A 24,067-nucleotide genomic window follows, 5' to 3' on the forward strand; every position below is an offset into this window, starting at 1 on the left:
AGTCCAGTACTGATTGCCGTATAATCCACTGATATTCTCTCCACAATATTTCATCCACTCCGAAAGGATGAAAGGCAGATTATGATTTTTTTGACACATCGGTCTATGAGCGGACAGGCTGGTTTTCTACGGCATGTGCAGTTATTTGTACTATTATTATTCTTATGTTTATCTGGGGACTTTTTGATTCTGTTTTCATTATGTTCCGTTTGATTGTTAGTACCTGAAGCGTTCTGAAATCGGCAAACTTTTTTTGTTGCATCTTTTTTGATGATTCATTTTAATTTAATTGCCATCGTCTTGTGCGTTATCTGAGTTTTTGTGGTCTATCTTTTGTTTATTTTTGATATTGGCCTTAAATTTTATTTTCACACGCAAAGAACTCCCAAATCTAGACTTGGAAGCATATCGTAATACTACCGGCTATTTGGTAATACTAATAGTATTCTGCTACGTTCCGAACGGAATGTACCTTAAATGTATATATATATATATATATATATATATATATATATATATATATATATATATTATAAATTAACTACCAACAAAAAGAATTGGTAAGCTAACTCAAAACCTGATCACCAAAATAGCAAAAAAAAAACGACTGTGAAGGTATGTAGACTCCTCAAGAATCGATCCTTTTGGCTATATTAATAATAATAATGGAGTTATATGTATATGTATGTATATATATACATATATATATATATATATTTACATGGCTACGTACGTTTTCATAGCTTGGCTATTTTTGTTCATTAATGCATGACATTACATAATCCTGTTGCAAGTAGACATATCGTCGACATTTTGAACGGTTAAAAGTTATCTGCATACATAAAATTGACCCACATACATACGAATATAGATGTATGTATGTATGTATGCATGTAAGTTCAAAAAAAAAGGAAAAAGACAAAAAACAATAACAAAAAACAACAACGTGAGGACGTGATACAGATAGTGTTACTAGACGCTCGGGAAAGGAAGGAGAGAGAGTATGACGTTTCGAGCGGAGCTCTTCGTCGGAAACAAGGAAAGTCCAAAGAAGGGAAAAACGGAGGAAGAAAAAATCAGCACCGATGTCCACGAGGTATGTATGTAAGTATGTATGTATATGTTTCTTCTGTACATCATTCCTTCCATATATCAATCTTTTTGTATATCAATAAATAGTGTTCATTTCATGAAATCATTTCCATACACTTCATAAAACATGAGAAACATTCAGCTAGAGCCCTCAAAATTAGTCCAAATTGTTCGGTCTCACTGTCACCAATGGTCTCTCCTCGCGAAAACTCCTTAACATAACTGGGCCACTTCCTACCAACTGGTCCTGACCTTCAGAACCATTTGATACTTCAACCATTAACAATTATTGATTCTATCCAAAACGCTTGGCTGTTGATCTTACATCGAATCGGCGAGATCAATACTTTGTTGTTGCGTCACACACTAACATCCATACCGTATCCTGAAAATGACCATCCGACTAATTGACATAGACACTCGCTAGTGCCTAGTATACAGTCGTTCTGTTTCTTCTCTCTGTTTTCTACCACTACAATAATGGCCCTTGCTGCTTGGATCTAACTGACTCATACCATAACCACTCATGCAGTCTTATCCTCCTCACATTATCCCTTTTTGTGTCCAACTCACTCAGCCTCACACTTAGAAAAAAGCTCAGTCCTTCGATCCAAGGACGTCGGCTCTCTGGAATTCTCCCTCTGCTCATAACTTTGTCGCTGGTGTTGCCTTCAAAATGCTCATGAGAAATATTAACGGTCTCAGCCCCACCCATCTAGTGAGGGGTCCTGCAAAAAGGGATGGACACTGCCCCTCCCCTCAGTCTGAGTGAGTGGAAGAAATCACACACAAATCCATCCATTCATCTATGCATTCTTCCATCTATCCAGCCGACGAGTAATCCTTCCATTTATCTATCTATCTATCTATCTATCTATCTATTTATCTATCTATCTATCTATCCATACATACACGCATACGAGTATACATACATGTACGTTAGCGAAACAAACTGGAGAAATAGAACTTGTTACACGTGTGTATGCATAATTTTCGATCAGTTGAAAAGTTACAAAACTGACTCAAGAGTTAAATTTTTTGTGCAGTATACGTAGCAAAGTGTGTGTGTGTGTGTGTATATATATATATATATATATATATATATATATATATATATATATATATATATATATATATATATATATATGCTAAGTGGTATTTCGTCTGTCGCTACGTTCTGAGTTCAAATTCCGCCGAAATCGACTTTGCCTTCCATCCTTTCGACATCGATAAATTAAGTACCAGTCAAGTACTGGGGTCGATGTGATCGATTGACCTCCCCCACCCACACACACACACAAAAATCCATGCTTGTGCTTGTAGTAGAAAGGATTATTTCTTCGATATATTTAGTTGGTGACGTGTCTTCGTATTGTTAATGATCGTATCAAAAGCTTCCGTTCACTAGTCTTTGTCTAAATTTTAACGTCGGTTATTCCCTGTAGTCTCCAAATCATCATATCATCATTTGCGTACAACATAAAATTAAAGACGCTGCATATAAAAAAAACAATTTCCACCTGAGAAAGCTGCGACAATTCTTCCAGTTTTATAATCGGCATGGAATTTTCTCCTCTCTTTGCTTTTCCCAGCCGCAACACACCAATAGATTTCTGAATCAGTCGATTTTGAGGCAGAACATGAGAGATAGGCGCGCACGCGAACGTATGCGCATGTGTCCTTGCTTTTGTATTTCGCTAATGAGGTGGTAGACTAGAAGGCGTTTTGGAGAGGCGTGAGGCCATATCTTGTTGACACGGAAGTATATGCCGTTCTTATTGTCTGAATTATTGTTACTGCTTCTACGTGGTTGCTATTTTCATTGTTGTTGCCACTGTATATAACGTTGTTATTTTTGTTACTGTCAGCATTACTGATTTTATTATTGCAGCTGCTTTTCATGCTGCTGCTATTGTTGTGGTTGCATACTTCCATTGTTGCTGTTGCTGTTATCTTCGTTGTACTGGACGCAATGTAGAGGCGCAATGGCCCACTGGTTAGGGCAGCGGAATCGCGGTTTCGATTCCCAGACCGGGCGTTGTGAGTGTTTATTGAGCGAAAACACCTAAAGCTCCACGAGGCTCCGGCAGGGGGGGTGGCGAACCCTGCTGTACTCTTTCATCACAACTTTCTCTCACTCTTACTTCCTGTTTCTGTTATGCCTGTAATTCAAAGGGTCAGCCTTGTCACACTGTGTCACGTTGAATATCCCCGAGAACTACGTTAAGGGTACACGTGTCTGTGGAGTGCTCAGCCACTTGCACGTTAATTTCACGAGCAGGCTGTTCCGTTGATCGGATCGACTGGAACCCTCGACGTCGTAAGCGACAGAGTGCCAACACACAACACTGGACGCAATGGGAGCTTCCTATTTTCGCCTTTTTTAGTAAACAGAATGTTTTCAGGGGAACCTCGGCACTACATACATATGTAACACTTGTATTTCTTATTTCTTTATTGCCCACAAGGAGCTAAACATAGAGAGGACAAACAAGGACTGACAAAGGGATTAAGTTGATTATATCGACCCCAGTACGTAACTGGTATTTAATTTATCGACCCCTAAAGGATGAAAGGCAAAGTCGACCTCGGCGGAACATAACGACGAAATACCGCTAAGCATTTCGCCCAGCATGCTAACGTTTCTGCCAGCTTGCAGAAATACTTATATTTCTGTTCAGCAAAATGCACAGTTCTACTCCATTTAGGAGTTGAATTTAATTTCGAGATTTTTTCCAGATGTTCTGATTCCATCGGCTATAGGAACCCCAATCCTGTTCCGGACAATTCTCTTATCTATAACTTTTTTATCTCCAAAATAGTGTCCCCTCTTTCCAGGACAACGCAATCCACATCAAATGTCCAACTCTGGTGAGACACCGGATATGTTGATCCTCATTGCGCTTAAGTGACTGTGTTCGGCTTTTGAATGAGATACATCGATATGTTACTGTCCTCCTAACAATCTTTTCCAGCAGTTTTGGAAGCGTTGCTAATGTAGATCTTTTTCCTTCTATCTTAACTCACTGTTTATTAGATGAGCGTATGCATAGAGTTGGATATTTATGTTCCTTAGAGTAAGTGTTTTAGGTGTATCAAAACAAAAAACAGAGAATACCTAAGAATGCGCAAACTGAAAAGAAAATTCAGACGTGTGTTTAGCTCAGCCGGTCAGTGTTCAAAGAGGAAGTGATAATCTTCTTTATTTTTTGCTGTTTGCTTGTGACTGAGTTGGTAAAAGTGGAAGTGAAGGCAGGAGTTAGACATGGTGGGTTTCAAGAAGACAGAGGCTGAGTGATAAATAAAAACAGACATCAGGAAATTTTTTTTACTACGTGACCAACTATGGTGGCGTAAATAGTACTAATGTTCCCTCTCGCTCTCTCTTTCTTTCTCTCTCACTCTCTCTTTCGTTCTTTCACTCTCTCTCTTTCTCTCTCTTTCTCTCTCTCTCTCTCTCTCTCTCTCTCTCTCTCATAAAACACAAACAAAATAGAATGTCAAACCAAAGAAAATGGTATAAATTGACCGAAAGGGTAAAGGGTAAAGACCCCCTTCGGTCATGAATAACCATGGGATTGCACCTAGAAAGTTCCCCTCGTGGTACAAGCCCGACAAGGTTGTTTATGAAAGACCAGCATTCACCCATGCATACCACCCTCCCCTCTCCGCGCCAGCGATGTTATCCAAGGGAAAAGCAAAGGCCGATGCAGCTTGGCACCAGTGACGTCGCAACTCGTTTCTGCAGATGAATGAACCGGAGCAACGTGAAATAAAGCGTTTTGCTCAAGAACACAAGAACAAATCGAACTACCTTATTATCCTTATCATTTATGAGCCCGATGCTCTAACCACCGATCCATGCGAAAAGCAAGCCAGGAAATGATATAACAATAACACTCGACATATCAACAAATGGAAACGCTTCTAAAACTAGCAAAAAGCAAAGAAAAAAGAAAAACGGGGTACAAATGATTCACAAAAAAAATACATTTTTTACGGAGCCAGAGTTCAAACAAAAGAAAACGGAAGTAAACATAAATGATAAAACGATACAAGGAAATACGGAGCCAACTGATCCCTAAATAATACATTTATCTCAACAAAAACTGACGTAAAAAATGTTTCTTTAAGTGGGGTGGTGGAAATTTTTCTATGTGTACCACAAACAACTTTTAATTGCCCTAATTTTCAAAAATAACTTCAAAGTTTATTGTGTGCACTTCATCTGGTGATGTGAGTAATCGAACGTAGGTGGCGGAGTCGTTAGCACGCCAGGCAAAATGCTTGGCGTCATTTCGTCCGTCTTTACGTTCCGTGTTTAAATTCCGGCGCTGTTGACTATGCCTTTCAACCAGTCGTTCTAAGTTCAAATTCCGCCGAGATTTATTTGCCTGTTATGGTGGATAAAATAACTACAAGTTGCTCACTGGAGTCGACCTAATCGACTTGCCCCTTTTCCCAATATTACTGGTCTTGTGCCAAAATTTGAAACCATTATCAGTGGCCAAAACGTTGTTTTGACATCTCATATTATGTCGATGCATTTGAATTGTGTCCAAAAATGTTTTTTTTTTGTGGTGTATTTAATTTTGTTGAATCATAGCAGAGGCGGAGCATTATAAGAGAAGTGACAGTTAAAAAAATATTTCAGCCAATTTTACAAAAAGCAATTCCTCTTTTTCACAATACTGAGCGGTGGCTGTCAGCGGAGAAGACTGAAGTCAAAATATTTATTTAATACAGGACTTAGGGAAAGATATGTAGATGAATTTCTGAATAGCCTTTTTTCATACGTTCTTCCCTTATCTCTTGTAAATACCATTAAATCAGTCATAGAGAGATGACTTACAAATTCTGTCACATTTATAAGTATCGATGGTTTCATTCTGTAAATGTATAAATAAAATTAAGGCTATAAAAATGAATAAAGTGGTCTTGCTAAAAATAGTCTTCTTATGGGTTCGAACTACTTAAATACCATCTTTTCGCTCTATAGTGATTTTTTTTTAATATATTGAGATGATGACATGTCTCATATATTTTATTAGTAATGGAGCTGTGTTATCTGTGTAGAATGTCTCTAATATGCAAATGTATAATATACTATCAAATGTTTTCAGTAATCAATCCACATAATTCTGTTTCTTTTTACTTCTTCTCGCTCTATTCACTTAACGCGTGATTCACTCAGTTTCACTCAACAGCTCCATAACACTTTTTGCGACTCATTCTGTTTTTCTTGTAATGTGTTATTCTTTTCCAGGTGTGTGGCCTTAAGAGATATCATTATATATGTGAATTTCGCTTAACAAATGTAATTCATCGTGGATATATTTTTGTAAATGAAAATCCTTTGTATCCAATACATATCTACGCCCAAACACTTCCACTACAAATCACATTCTTTCTCCATTTCACTGGATACATTCTTTACTTAAATGTTTAGCTTCAATCTTCTCCTTTCACCACGATTCTTTGCACGTTCTTCCTTTCTCTCATTCTTCCTTCTAACCTTTCGTGCTTTAAACTGAGTTATGTATAAGTCTAATCCAAGCATTTATATTTCTATCGACTATCAATTGTCTGTCTATCAGCAACTCTATCATACCATTGTATTTAAATAATGTATACCAACAGTTAAACACGGTTTTCACTTTATAACACAAACCAGTGCCATTTTATCTTAAATATATGCACATATATATATATATACTACATTAAACATATGCATATATATATATATATATATATATATATATATATATATATATATATATATATAGATAGATAGATAGATAGATAGATAGATAGATAGATATCACAATGTACATTGTTAAAAATGCTTCTTGCTCCCAGGATCAAATTATATTTTAATGTACAAAATAGATGTATTTATTCATGCTACTAACATCACATTATACGACCTTACTCCATTGTGTAAACTTTTCCATACTTGCCCAGCAAAACTAGATCAAAATCATAGATTTCTCTCTTTTATTCTTTCTTTTGTTTCAGTCATTTGACTGCGGCCATATATATATATATATATATATATATATATATATATATATATAGTGAGAATTTACAAAACAACAAAAGACGTGTGTAAACAACAAACAGATGTATTAGTTTAACGCTCGAGAAGTGAGAAAGTCTTAAACGTTTCGAGCCTACGCTCTTCGACAGAAAGGAACACAGAAATAAACAGGGAGAGAAAATATAAAAAGGTATAGTGGCTAGCGATCTTACATATATATATATATATATATATATATATATACACGGAATATATTCAATGTTGAATTTTTATTCCTGTCTCCACATGGGTACCCAGAAGCAACCCGGAAGTATTCCTGCTTCTTTGATGAAGATATATACAGATAAACTTCATTCCCTTTACTCTGTCGGATACGTAGTGTGTTCGTTTTTGGTGAGGTGAGAATTCTGTTTATTTATATATATTTTTGGGACAATACTGTGCTGATGAACGAAATCTAGATTCATTCTAGTAATCGCGAAATCGGCCGATACACAGTTAAGTTTATTTAAAAGAAAGTTGGTCGTCTTCTGTTGGTTGTTTTTCCTCGCATTAGGTACTAAATGTGGTTATTTTGAGAAGTCCACTGTGTGGCGTTATTATTTTCTGTAATAATGCCCTTTATATAAATATAAACGAATAATTATATATATATATATATATATATATATATATATATACTTTTTTTCTTTTACTTGTTTCAGTCATCGGAACCATGTGGTTGGTAAGCAAGCTACTTACCACACACCCACTCCTGCTCTATTCTTTTATTATTTTTTTCGTTAATTTGAATGTTTTTGTAAGTTCTACACAGAGGATTTTAATAATAATTTGTACCGAATGGGTATTTTCTACAAAGACTTTTCTAGACATATTTTTTATACTTTTCTATAGATTGACTCTAAAATTTCTCGCTAAATTGTTTTCGGTGTGAAGTGAATGACTTAGCCAGCGTGTAAATACAGGACTGAAATATCAGCTTTCTACAGCCGGGGAACATGACAACTTTGATTGCTAGTTTTATATGTGTATGTACTCCTGTAGTTGTAATGTTTTTTTTTCCTTTATTTTTGTTTATTTAGGTTTATTAAGAAACATTTCTCATGGACCCAGCAGACAAAAAGGGAAAGGTTTTGCCCAGGAGATTGTTGAGGGAGATCTGCCTCACGAGGATCGCACTTGCGAACAACCATCTCCGCCCGATTTCATCCGGGGACCAAGAACGCCTGAGGGTACCACTGCCACAGGCTCAACCATAAACCTTGAATGTTTTCTTTTCTCAGCCTGATGAGCAGCAGAGCCTGGGTTGGTAGCTGGCTATACCAAGCTGTCGCTGGAGCAAGTGTCACACCATGTAGCATCCTAGATGAAGAACCTACTACGAGTGAACGGGAAAGTTGTCATACCATCCGACATTTTACCATCCCCTCGGTCTAGTCTAGTTGGCTCGAGCTGGGAAGGGAAGTTTTATGATCTTAAGGAATGTGTAGCGAGGAAGGTGGCCAGCACCATGACGGCATGAAAACGAGAAGCTTGAGAAGCGATTCATACAAATTCCAGTTTCAATATATGTGTGCCTCTCTGAGTACTTGTGTATGTATGTATGTATGTATGTATGTATGTATGGTTTTCTTCTATTTTTATTTCAAATCTCCCAATCACAAAGATACAAAACTTTGTCTTATGAATGTAGGTAAAAATAAATTCACATTTTGAACTTGGGAAAAATTTTGCTTACAGAACGTGTTTGAAATGTGTGTTCCAGCAGGTTGATTTCTTTCCCTGAAAATACCAGCCAACTAGATTGTCACTTAAGCATTTATTCACAAAATCAAATGCACCAATTATTGTTGATATAAGTATGCATTTATATTCTGGGTATAGAACATGTATATTTCGAATCAGTTGCTCGTAGTTATCCCATTTCTCTTTGATCTTCGTAGAAATATTCACATCAGAAGGGCAGCTGACTCCTATGATGGTGCATACTCGATATATATGAGTATATATGTATGTATGTATGTATGTATATATGTTATTTCTTTACTACTCACAAGGGGCTACACACAGAGGGGACAAACAAGGACAGACAAACGGATTAAGTCGATTATATCGACCCCAGTGCGTAACTGGTACTTATTTAAACGACCCCGAAAGGATGAAAGGCAAAGTCGACCTCGGCGGAATTTGAACTCAGAACGTAGCGACAGTCGAAATACCGCTAAGCATATCGCCTGGCGTGCTAACGTTTCTGCCAGCTCGTCGCCTTTATGTATGCATATATGTATGCATATATGTATGGATGGATGGATGGATGGATGGATGGATGGATGGATGGATGGATGCATGCATGCATTTATGTCTTTTCTATTTTTTGATTATTATAAAACTTCCACTGAGGAGGGAGCCGCTTTCCAACAAAGATACAAGGTTCCATCTTTGCGATGTAGTTAACACAGAGAAATTCACATTTGGAACTTGAGAAAAGTCTTGCATATTTTTACTGTTCTACTCACAGATTGCACTCGTAATGTACGAATCAGCCGGTTGATTTCTCTTTCTGAAAATCTCAGTTTATCCAGATTCTCCTTTAAGCATTCACTAACAAAACCTAGTGCTATAATTATTATTGATATGAATATGAATTCATAGTCTGGATACAGAAGCTGGAAGCTTCGAAGCAGTTGTCCATAGATATCCTCTTCTTTTTTTTTTTCTTTGATTTTCAAAGCGATGTTTATATCTGCAGAGCCGTTAACCTCTATTATGGTACACACCTTTGCCCTTTTGTCCCAAGCAACAATATCCGGGCTGTTATGTTTACATTTGACAGAAATTTTGATGGGAATATTCCACCAGTATTCCTTGAGTTGGTGTTTATGAATGTACTCCCTAACAGAGGGATTTTCTAAGTTTATTTCAGGACAATCTTTCTTGCGGACAGTAAACTGTTTAGCAACAACATCGTGTATGTATGTATGTAACTATCTATCTATCTATCTATCTATCTATCTATCTATCTATCTATCTATCTATCTATCTATCTAAAAGACCCCGCCTAGTTATAAAGAAGTTAATAAATTCTAATCGGTTTTCGAGGAGAGAAGTAAACTTTAAATTCTAGCAGAATCGTTGTTTCTATTCCTTCTCACCTCATATAACGAACTCACTTTACGTTATACATTACTCATTATCATTCGTAAAAAGCATGAGCACAACGCACTCCTATTCTATCGTTCCTATTCCGTAACAAAATACATAATATTAACATCCCATCTGTTTCCGAATAAAACAAAGGTTATTTAAAGATTTAAACAATATAATATCAGACGAATTTTGTGATGAGTTCGAATCTTGAACTATTGCTATTACTTGCCATTTGCTTATTACTGATCATTGCAGCTGTATCATTGCTTTAGGAACAAAATTTAATTAACTCTAAATAAATTTAAATAATTCTGATGCTTGGGAAATGTAGAAACCATTAAGGCCTTTACAGAAATTTTGTTTCAAATGAATGAAAGACATTCTCAAAATTTCCATTCAAACTAGAAATTATTACTCGTTGTTTTCTTCCTTTTTAATATCCTTCTTTCCTATCTCTTTCCTCTCTTTCTGTCTACTTTCTTATTTTAAATTTTTATTCTTTCTTTGATGAATTGTTGTAATTTAAAAAAAATTTCTTTGTTCTAAAGAATAAAAATGAACGAAGAAAAAAGAAAGTAACTGAATAACTTGTCAAAAATAACTCAAGTATGAGTTCCTTTTGTCAGTCTTTATGAGTGTTTTCATTTTCGTCGTCATCACCAACACGATGATGATGATCATCATCATAATCATCATCATCGTCATCGTCATCGTCGTCCTTGTCGTCACTATAATCAATGCATTCAGCGTCTCATCATTGACAGAGTCAGCGTTGCTTTCATCACTCGTTATAACAAATATCAGATCTAACTGTCTAGTAGTAAAGTTCTAATTCATCTAGAATTTCTCCACTAATTAAAATTTGACGATTAGTACACATCATCTCACTTCTGCTACACACGCTAGTGGAATACACATACATACACGCATACACAGAGAGGGAGAAAGAGAGAGCGAGGGGGATATACAAAATTAAATGCTATATGCATACATACACACACACACGCACACACATTTTATATAGATTACAACAACATTTTATATAGAGCTACCCAGGGTTTCCCACCCACAACGCTAAAGCTTTGTGTACAGCTCGTCAGACTCTATATTAATACAAAATTCTAAAACATCTACGTCGCAGACGTGAGGAAACGCTCAAAACTCGAGGCATACGATAAAACGTTAATGAGCACGGGTTATTTCCCATTAAACAGAGGGGGAAATATCCAATATATACTCAGAGGCGCCGATTGAGTAAACGGGGAGATCCAATTTTCTAGGAAGTAGTGCTTGAAGTGGATACATTTAGAAAATACTTCTCTGCGGTTGTTCAATGCGCCAGGCTTCTTAAAATCCTTAAGAATTTTGACTCTGCCTGATCTGTATCGCGGTGAGAGCCAAAATTCTTAAGGATGTTAAGAAGCCTGGCGTATTAAACAACCATAAAGACGTATTTTCTAAATATGTCCACTTCAAGCGTTACTTACTAGAAAATTGGATCTCCCCGTTTGATCATTAGGCCTCCCCGAGCATATAAGGGATATTTTTCCCTCTGTTTAAGGGAAATAACCCGTCCTCGTTAACCTTTTTTTGTATGCCTCGAGTTCTGAGCGTTTCCTCACGTCCGCGACGTAGATATTTTAAAATTTTGTATTTATATAGAGTCTGACAAGCTGTCCACGAAGCTTTAGCTTTGTGGGTGCGAAACCTTGGGTAACTCTCTATAAACGCTTGTTGTAATAATTACTGCTCTGTTTTTTTAGAGTGTGCTTCTTTTTGATGTATGTTTTTTTATTAATTGATTATGTGTACATGTGTGTGTGTGTGTAGATAGATAGATAGATAGATAGATAGATAGATAGATAGATAGATAGATAGATAGATAGATAGATAGACATAAGCATAATGGAGGCGCAATGGCCCAGTGGTTAGGACAGCGGACTCACGGTCGTGGGATCGCGGTTTAGATTCCCAGACTGGGCGTTGTGAGTGTTTATTGAGCGAAAACACCTCAAGTCCCATGAAGCTCCGGCAGGGGGTGGGCAAACCCTGCTGTTCTCTTTCACCAGAACTTTTTCTCACCCTTTCTTCCTGTTTCTGCTGTACCTGTATTTCAAAGGGCCAGCCTTGTTACACACTGTGTCACGCTGAATCTCCCCGAGAACTACGTTACGGGTATGTGTGTCTGTGGAGTGCTCAGTCACTTACACGTTAATTTCACGAGCTGGCTGTTCCGTTGATCGGATCAGAACCCTCGTCGTCGTAACTAACGGAGTGTCACATATGCATATGTATGTATTAATTTCTGTATACCTGTCAATGCCATGTATGCCATAAGGTCTGCAAATCTAACAAACTCCTCAAAAGTCATTTTAAGATCCACAAAGATCAGAAATTAATTGCAGCTGTTGGTGGCCCAAAGCAGATATGCAATTTATTGTCTGGTTTAAGAAGCCATATCAGACGCCATGATAGATCTAAGGTGTAAGTATGAAAGGTGGTCAGACTCTGTATAAGGAGTAGACAATATATATATGTGTGTGTGTGTGTGTGTGTGTGTGTGTGTGTGTGTGTGTATGTATGTACACCACCTGGTTTTTTGTGGTTTATATACTCCTCACAAAATAATTTCTTCGATCGAATTCCAGCATACACACACACACAGACACACAGAGACACACACACACATATACACACGCACACACACAATCAAACACCCGCCAAAACGTTGTATTGTCGGCAAAACTTCTATTATTTAATAAAATTGAGAAAAAGGTACAATGCGCTTGCCATGTCTTACATGCAGAACTCTGCTGTCTCTCTGTGATTGAACTTCTGCCAACTTTTCACTGAAGAAGGCTTTTGTCTGAAACGTTGAATTTTCCACTCTCCAGGGCAGCTTACCAGTACTCTTTGTATAACGCTAGTATTCATACATATGTATATATATATATATATATATATATATATATATATATATATATATATAGGTGAGAAAGTTGGTATGTGAAAGCACGTGGTTGGATGTATAAAAGATAAACAAGACTGAAAAAACTACAGAAGGCTTGTGTTTCATGGTTAAAGTGTATATTTAAATTGTTAGGTCAGAAAAATGTTACAGAAAAATGGGTATATAAACATTGTATTTGGAGAAATAACCGGTTTCGTGTTGTCTTTTCAAATTTCTCTACTTGTAGCGTAACATGCCTTCGCTCCCGTGTGTTAAAAAGAGTTCTAGATAGGAGGAGGTAATCAGGGATTTCTTCCGGTATAAGGGAGATAATCGAAATGTAGGAGGTGGTAGATTTTGATTAAATTACCATGGTTTGGTTTAGAAGGAATAGTATGTTAGGTTTTGTTCTATATTTTTTTCCTCTCAGTGAGGTGAATTTCTTTATTTAAAAGTGTTAGCAATGGTTAAGTTTGGGCTTATATTTTTGAATGAAGAAGGTTTCCTTATTTAATCTAATTTGTGTTGGTGTTCCAATGGCACATTGATAGAATGGAAAGATTATAAATTGTGGTAGCATTTGTTTTGCGCATATATATATATATATGCGTGTGTGTGTGTGTGTGTGTGTGTGTGTGTGCGTGCGTGCGTGAGCGCGCGCGCTTCCCTACCACATGGTTCGGGGTTCAGTCCCACTGTGTGGCACCTTGGGAAAGTGTCTTCTGTAGCCTCGGGCCGACCAAAGCCTTCTGAGTGGATTTGGCAGACGGAAACTGAAGGAAACCCGTCGCATATTTATATGTATGTATGCATGTATATATATATATATTAATATCTGTTTTTAATTTTCTTTTCTGTTATTTATATATATATATATATATATATATATATACATACATACATATATATATATATATATATATATATTGTTGTACTTGGGGATGGTCATATTGCCAGTTTATATATATATATATATATATAGATAGATAGATAGATAGATAGATAGATAGATAGATAGATAGATAGATAGATAGATAGATAGATAGTTAGATAGATAGATAGATAGATATATTATGTGTGTGTGTATTTGTGTGTTTGTGTTTGTCCCCACCATCGCTTGACAACCGATGTTGGTGTGTTTACCTCCCCGTAACTTATCCGTTTGACAAAAGAGACTGATAGAATAAGTATCAGGCTTATAAAGAATAAATACAGGGGTTGATTTCTTCGACTAGTAGGCGGTGTTCCAGCATGGCCACAGTCAAAATGACTGAAACAAGGAAAAAGAATAAAAGAATATATACATATATATATATATATATATATATATATATATATATATATACTCTTACTCTTTTAGTCTTTTACTTGTTTCAGTCATTTGACTGCGGCCATACTGGAGCACCACCTTTTAGTCGAACAAATCGACCCCAGGACTTATTCTTTGTAAAGCTAGTACTTATTCTACCGGTCTATTTTGCCGAACTGCTAAGTTATGGGGACGTAAACACACCAGCATCAGTTGTCAAGCGATATTGATGGGACAAACACAAACACACGAACACACATATACATATGCATATATACGACGGGCTTCTTTCAGTTTTCGTCTACCAAATCCACTCACAAGGCTTTGGTCGGCCCAAGGCTATAGTAGAAGACACTTTCCCAAGGTGCCACGCAGTGGGACTGAACCCGGAATCATGTGGTTGGTAAGCAAGCTCCTTACCACACAGCCACTCCTGCTTTGTTATATGACGGGGAAATCGGGAAACATACTTTGGCTACCATAAGTAATATTAGGAAATGTCATTAATACAGTAATTTTAACTTTTTTGCCTTCCTTTTCTTTCTGTGCTGATGTCAATGGCTTTTCTTGCATAGTTTCTTCCACTTTGTAGTTTCATGGAACATTTAACTGAAAAAGCTTTACACACCTTTACGCATGCACTTGAGTAACGTTTGCTTCATTCGATGATATGGCTCAAGTACCGTAAGTATGATGTACTTTCTTAAATCTGTTTAGATTGTTTATTGTTAACGAAACAGTAATTCTTTTTAACTGAAGAGAAAAACAAATTTTGCAAACAGGATAAAATGTTTACTGATGTTTTTTTGTTGTTGCTTTTTTTGTTTAGTATTCGACAGCTGAAAAAATTTGCATACTATAATTGTACATCGGCTGTCCTAAATCACGTGACTCTTACTCCACTTCTGTAATCGGCTCTTTCACAAGAATCACATAGAAAAATTCTGGAATCTCGGAGTTGTGGCCAGGCTGGAGCACCGCTTTAAAGGATTTTAGTCGAAGAAATCGACCCCAGGACTTATTCTTTGTAAGCCTAATACTTATTTTAACTATCTTTTGACGATCCTCTAAGTTACAGGGATATAAATACAGCAACATCGGTTGTCAAGCGATGGTGGGGGTGGCAAACACAGACACAAATACACATACACATAAAGGCACTTTTGTCGAGAGACAAGAGGCCGAAGCCAAGAAGTCGAACGGACACAATGCCGACCGGACATAAAACCGAACAGACAAGATGCCGAAAAGACATACAAAAATTAAAATTTAATCTCGTAACATCTTAAGTGCCAAATTGGTGAATTTGTCATTAAAAGATGTAGGTAGGAATGTTTTTTTTTTATCATTGTTTGTTCGGCTTTATGTCCGTTCGGTAATGTGTCCGTTCAGCTCGTTGGCTTCGGCTTCTTATCCTTTGGTAAAAGTGCATTCGGCATCCTGTCCGCGCATAAAATAAGCAGTACTTACTCTAAAGCGGTTAACATAAATGTACGCCGAACGTTATCTCGTACTGAATGCTGACCTCAGTCGGCGCGATTACCGTTGCCGTGCTCAGACAACCGAATGAATCACTGCCGTAAACTGGTTAAAGTGGTTGATGTAAATATATACAGAACCATTGTCGCGCACCAATTGCTGAGCTCAGCCGAGATGATTACCGTCAATGCAACTTAGTTGCTTGATAAAAAAAATCCATTGTCATATGGTTAAAAAATATATGTAGCTGTGTGGTAAGAAATTTGCTTCCCATCCACATGGTTTCCTGTTCAGTTCCACTGTGTGACATCTAGGGCAAGTGTCTTTGGTAGACAAAAACTGAAACAGCCCGTTAGAGGCCTGCAAAGCTTTAAATCGCAGGGAACCGAATCAAACCGTTTTAAATGTGTATGCGTGTACTCATTTATTTATTTATTCGCGCGCACACACACACACATCCACATATTCGCAGTCATATATATGTATATATATATATATATATATATATATATATATATATATATATATATATATATATATATATATATATATATATATATATATATATATATATATATATATATACACTAGCAAATATACACGTACGTCCAAACGTGTTGCTGTCATCAGCTCTCACCCACACTCCGCCAGCCACGCATAGAAGGTAAACAGGAACAGGCATCAGTAACCCACATCAATGCACTTCGATGTCTTTCGCCATACTGCTAAATAAAACAATACTACTTGAGATCAATTCGTAAAGCAATATAATTATACGATAAGTCGGCGAGCTGGCAGAAACGTTAGCACCCCGGGCGAAATGCTTAGCGGTATTTCATCTCTCTTTGCGTTCTGACTTCATAATTCCTAGGTCGACTTTGCCTTTCATCCTTTCGGGGTCGATAAATTAAGTACCAGTTGCGTACAGGGGTCGATCTAATCGACTGGTCTCCTCCCCCAAAACTTTCGGGCCTTGTGCCAAGAGTAGACAAGAATATAATTATACGTTGTAAGTTCAATGCTTGAAGAAGTCGCAGTAGTGTTTCTATTATTAATTTTTTTTTTTGTTATTTTATTTTTTATGTTGAGTGCCTCCCTTTTGTAGTAAAGCAAGCATAATTTAATATTCTTAACAGTTGTTCCAAGATACTTCATTTGACAACTATTATTCCCAAGTTATAATCACTTGTAATTTTATTAAAGCATATTTTATCGGCTTTTCTGGATGGCGACACTATCCTAAATCCATAAGCACCACTTCTAACGGTAGACATGCAAAAGATCGAAGAGAATATTATCAAATTCAGACTATATATGTTTAGTTAATTAGATATTCATTGTGGTTTGCAATGAAATTGCGAAGATATAAGATTTCATTTTCACGATAAAGCTGTAATTTGAAATTCTAAAGCCATACTGCTGGCGTAGATTGCTACTACGCGTGTTAAAATTTCTCTTCAGTGGAAATTCTTTAAAAGCGCTACTTTATTCAAAGAGTTAATGACATTATCTTGTCTTTACAAAATTAATAGCACATTAGAGTTGGATTACGATAGATCTCATATCTTTAAAATAAAGCGATGCAGTAATAACTTCAGCATTGGAAGACGAATAAAGGAATAGACGTAACCAAGTAAAGAAACCTAATGTTCCACCACGGTTTCGTTAATCAAGTCTTTTTTTTCTCTTGTCTTTTACTTCTATTATTGTCAATTAAAGTAGAGTTGTCTCGTGTTACATTTGAAGCAGTACAGGTGCTCCTTGCTGCCCTCTGTCATTGATTAAAACGTTCACTTATTAATTAAACTACACACACCTTACTGCTACCGTCTCAGTTCTAATGATATTCTCTGAATACTTGCAAGATCGTTGAGAATAATGTATCTGTTCATTATTGTTTATATACACACACACACACACACACACAAACACACACACACAGATGGATGGATGGATGGATGGATGGATGGATGGATGGATATATGTTCTTTATGTTGCCTGTCTCGTTTCTCTATTTGTTTCTTTCGTTGTTCGAAAAATAAGTTCGTTGTCTATGTTTTTGTTTTTTATGTTCTCGTTTCTCATTTTGCTGACGTCTTTTTTGTTTTTGATGTCCTGTACCTATATATGCATGTATATATACATATATATGTAGGTATGTACATATATGTATGTATATATGCATATATTTATATATTATTTATATTATTATATGATCAAACGCCACGCATCCATTTTCAACTAAGTCTTATCTTTATAATTCCGATGCGCACTCTATCCCTCTCTATTCTTTCTATGTATCTCCCTCTCTTTTTCTTCTTCCTTTCTGTTTTTCTCTCCCACCCTTTCCTTATTCTTCTCCTCTCCCCGTCACCTTTCCCTCTCTCCCGTTGACTCTCTCATTGCTCACACGTGATCAACAGTTATCCATCTTACTTTCTTTCACTTCCTTCCTAAAGACAAGACGTGCTTTTGCTTGTCTCTTCTCAAAGCTCGTTTTTCCAGCATTCACCACTTCACATCGTCTTGGCTAAACAGCCCTCACCGTTTGTTTTTACTTCTTTGTTCTTACTGTCCAGCTTTTGTTACCACTTTAACCCTCCGCAAAAAATCCCAAATTTTATTTAATTTGCTTTGCGAGAAGGACTGTTTTAACGAAGTCGCGTCTTGTCCCCACCTTCGAAACGCGGAGTAGATAAAACAGGGGACAACTGATGAAGGGAATGTTCTTTATGTTGCCTGTCTCGTTTCTCTACTTGTTTCTTTCGTTGTTCGAAAAAAAGTTCGTTTTCTGTTTTTGTTTTTTATGTTCTCGTTTCTCATTTTGTTGACGTCTTTTGATGTCATGTACCCATATATGCATGTATATATACATACATATGTAGGTATGTACATATATGTATGTATATATGCATATGTTTATATATTATTTATATATATGTGTGTGTGTGTGTGTGTGTGTGTGTGTGTGTGTGTGTGTGTGTGATTGTTGAGATTAATGTATCTGTCCATAATCGTTTATACACACACATGTATGTATGTATGTATGTATGTATGTATATATGTATATATGTATGTATGTGTGTATATTTATATATACATTGGGAGAGAAAGAGAGAGAGAGAGAGAGAGAGAGAGAGAGATCAGTAGTTCTCAGCCAGTTTTTACCTGTGGACCCCCTCCATTAGTATTATATTCTAGTGGACCATAGCCATTCGATGTTTAGATACTAACTTCAAAGATACTTCTTTCAAAATTCCTATTTTGTCATTCACACATTAACGTGTGTAAAATGTTAGAGAAAGAAACCTAGCTATTTCTCGTAATACGTACATTTATTTCAAAACTGTTCATAGGCCCTTAAAATATTACTACGGATCCCAAATTTACTATTTTGCTTGCGTTGACCCCAAAAATCATATATGGATCCCGGTTGAGAACCACTGATATAGATATATATAGGGGTGAACTTGCAGAATCGTAAGAGCACCGGACAAAATGCTCAGCGATAATTTGTCCGTCTGTACTTTCTGAGCTAAAATTCCGCCGAGGTCAACTTTGCCTCTCATCATTTCGAGGTTACTATTCTTACATCACTTGATTTCATCTCCAATATAACGGTCTCTCATTCGCTGTTTTCATTTGCTTTACTAAAGCCATGATATGAGCCCCTACGTGTTTCCTGATATGCTAGAATTAGCAGTCAAATCTCTCTCATATCACACCTCACTGTCTTGAAAAATGGGAAGACACATCTACTATCCTTAAAAAGTAAGATGGTTACGGCTGAAACGCTGTTGATTCTATAACCGCTCACTCAGAGTTCAGCTGGGGGTAAAATAAAAGCACAAGTCTTCTAATTAAAGTGCAACTATCAATTGAGAATCTTCGTCCGGAATACTCAACTGTAGCTGCATGCTGGGTAAAGTGTAAGAGATACCTTCATTATACAAATAAATCGTCCCTTCTGTTTAATTATCCGGACGATCCCAGGATGATGAAAGACATAGTTGGCTTACACAGGGTTTGAACTCGGAACATAAAGGGTTGGAATTAAAAACTGCAAAGCATTTTGTTCGCCATCTTAATGATTCTGCTAATATGGGGTCGTTAGATATGCTAGAGACATCAACCAGCCACTCCTTTAATTCATATTGTTAAAAAAGGACACATTTGATGATGAAGTACTAGGTATACTATCTCTGTATGATGAACATAGCTGGAATGTCTCTGGCTATATGTCAGCTCGATAAAGGCTAACTGGAAACTAAACAGGTGACGTGAGGCTACACAATGGCTTTCTGAAATTCATTTAGCCACTGTAATTCAAACAAAACTTTGCCATTCATCTGTTACAAGTCAAAATGGCAGACACTACCAAATGAGCCACATGAAAGACAAAAGCCAAATATGTGCTTATTAGGGTCCATTGCATAGAAAGAAAAGTTGCGGTATTTTAGCGGAACGGTAAATGGTAAGTTATGAAGATCATTAATTTTTAAAGATCATTACTAAAGCAATAGTTCTTCAATGGAGACTGTTTTCGACATGAAATTTCCCGTGCTAATATCCTGTTCTTCAAAGGTGGCGAGCTGGTAGAACCGTTAGCACGCTGGCGGCATTTCGTACATCTTTGCGTCCTGAGTTCAAATTACGCCAAGGTCAACTTTGCTTTTCATCTTTTCGGTTCTATAAAATAAGTACTAGTTGCGCATTGGGGCCGATATAATCGACTTATTCCTCGAACTTGCTGGCCTTGTGCCAAAATTTGAAACCAATATCTTATGGTCATAAAGAAACACTCACTTAAATCGTGGAATATTGAATGAGAATAAATATAATTAGCGGTGGCTTTATAAATAGATGTATGGATAATATAACACTGATTGACGAGTTGTCAAGTATATGGGATCCATGGGGATATTAAATTTCACTTTACTGAAAGATATAGGAAACGAATATGTTCAAGTAAACTGCCTGTCCTTAAATCAAACACCTTCTCAATTATTATTCTACAGTTGATATGTCCATAAGTTGAAAGCAAAGCTAAAGGCAACTGATAAACTTGTGCGGGTTTCTCATTAATAAATCCTTACTCTCTTTCTGTTCATAGTTATACGAGCTGCGCTGATAATCCTGAAATCCACATCCACAGCTGTTTCTTCTTCTTCTTCTTCTTCTTCTTCTTCTTCTTCTTCTTCTTCTTCTTCTTCTTCTTCTTCTTCTTCTCCTCCTCCTCCTCCTCCTCCTCCTCCTCCTCCTCCTCCTCCTTCTTCTTCTTCTTCTTCTTCTTCTTCTTCCTCTGTTCTTACCGTTTCACTTTTCTAATTCGACGACTGTCGTCGTCGTCGTCGTCGTCGTCATCACCATCATCATAACCACCACCGTCATCATTACCATCACCACGACTGCCACTATCCTTACTATTACCACCACCACCACCACCACCACCACCACCACCACCACTACCATCATCAACAACCACAACACCAACATCAACACCACCACTAACACCACTAACACGAACATCAATAACAATCTCTATCTACAACTAAACCAAACTTAAAGTTATCGAGCAATAATAAAGTCAATTTTCAGAATGTCCTATTTCCTATTTCATGACTGAAGGATCGACGTTGATGGGAAATAAACGTCAGCATGGCTTTTAAAACAAAACCATTATGTTATTTCAAGCCTTCAACTTTCATGCTGCATTCACTCAATGTGCCAGAGTTAGCATACAAACCTACTCGCCATGCTGTGTGTACTCGCTTCAAACTCCGTATAATATTGACTATATGTACGTTCGACGGTGAAGTATTGAAGTACGTAAATGGAGTGCATGAGCTCTTGCGTGTGACATTTGTATTAGTATATGTTTGCATGTATATATATATACATATATGTGTGTGTGTGAGTGCATATATATCTGTGCATGCGTGTGTACGAATGTGTATCTGTGTGCGCGTGCGCGCGCAGAAAGTGTGCGTTTATTATACGCGCCAATGCTTCAGTATGTTTTATGGCACGAGGCATGCGATAAAATGTTTTTATATAACGTTGATGTGAGGGGGAGTTAGTGTATATATTCGTACATAATATATGAAGCAAATTATGTTTCAATGCATGTATGCATGTATGTATATATGTATGTATGTATTTACGTATGAATGCATGTAGCAAGGTAGGTAAGTAGGTAAGTAGGTAGGTAGGTAGGTAGGTAGGTAGGTAGGTAGGTAGGTAGGTAGGTAGGTAGGTAGGCTGGCTGGCAGGTAGTTAGGTATTTATATTGGGTACGCATTGTATAAGTATATAATATATTATTGATAAATCCGAATGCAGTAATTTATGAAAATATTTGTGTGTATAAATATATAGGAGGGGTTGTGTGGTAAGTAGCTTGCTTACCAACCACATGGTTCCGGGTTCAGTCCCACTGCGTGGCACCTTGGGCAAGTGTCTTCTACTATAGCCTCGGGCTGACCAAAGCCTTGTGAGTGGATTTGGTAGACGGAAACTGAAAGAAGCACGTCGTATATATATGTATATATATATATATATATATATATATATATGTGTGTGTGTGTGTGTGTGTGCGTGTGTGTGCGTGTGTGTGCGTGTGTGTGTGTGTGTGTGTGTGTGTTTGCCCCACCCCCATCGCTTGACAACCGATGCTGGTGTGTTTATGTTCCCGTAATTTAGCGGTTCGGCAAAAAGAGAACGATAGAATAAGTACTAGGCTTACAAAGAATAATACCTGGGGTCGATTTGCTCGACTAAAGGCGGTGCTCCAGCATGGCCACAGTCAAATGACTGAAACAAGTAAAAGAGTAAAGAGTATATGTATGACTTTATGTACATTTGTGCACACGTATACACATGTGCGAGCATTGATGTCATTGCCTGAGTGAATCTGTACGTGTGAACTGAGGTATACGTACTTGGCATGTATGTAAGTAGCATTCATGTTAATGCAGTATATATGTACTCATGCACTATGTATATGTGTAGTATGTATATGTTATATACACATGTAGTATTTATATATCTATAAATATATATGTGCATATATAAGTAGGTATACATATATACATCCTATACAATATACAGTATACTGCTTGTGTGTTTGTGCGCGCGAGAGAGTGTGTATGCATTCTGAAAGTTTTCATTTTCATGGTATGTTAAAAGAATAAGTCATTACATTGTTTAGAAACAAGTGATGTGGAATGAATTAACAATATTGAAATCGTTCTCGAGGCGGCGAGCTGGCAGAAAGTGTGTCTTTACTGTCTGAGTTCAAATTCCACTGAGGTCGCCTTTGCCTTTCGAGGTTGCGTACTGAGGTCGATCTAATCGACTGGCCCACTCCCCAATAATTTCGGGCCTTGTGCTTACAGTAGAAAAGAATATTGAAATTGTTCTCACTATTTCAATGAATTTTAAAGATCAAAGTTCCATTTCACGTTGAAATTATATGTTAATGAAATGCATTAAGCAAGTAAAATTCTTTAATATATTTCTTTAATCAATCTATTTTCATTGTAGATAAGATGTAGAAAGCGATAACTTTTAATTAAGCGATGAATGGATGCCCTTTTACTGTGCTCATTATTGGCTTAGCTTTGTATGAAACAATTATATTTTTCTTAATCTACATACCCCTAATTCTGGTGTTCCTGCTGAGTATAGATAACAATTGCTGCATCATGAGCCGGATGCAGGTTCCTATTGAGCATTACACGTACTTTTGTCTTTATTTTGATAGAAAAATATGAAACGTCTGCAAACCGCAACTCCACAAACGAGTAAGAGCGAAAACGCAAATTTGTTTAACGTCGTTGTAAATGTTGAAGGTTTCAGAGGGGAACAGTCTTGCTCTGAACTGATCCAAGTCCTCTTTTATAGGGAACTTCTGCGTTTCCTCAATAGCTGTACTCAATATTCTTTAATACAACACTTAGTGGTCTGCTTAAACTTGATCCAGGTAATCCTTAGAATATATAAGTTCTTCACTAGCTGACTGCTAGCAGGTATTTGGTTTCACTGTCAG

Source organism: Octopus bimaculoides, chromosome 9, assembly GCF_046866305.1.
Source record: "Octopus bimaculoides isolate indiv1 chromosome 9, ASM4686630v1, whole genome shotgun sequence".
Taxonomy (NCBI): domain Eukaryota; kingdom Metazoa; phylum Mollusca; class Cephalopoda; order Octopoda; family Octopodidae; genus Octopus; species Octopus bimaculoides.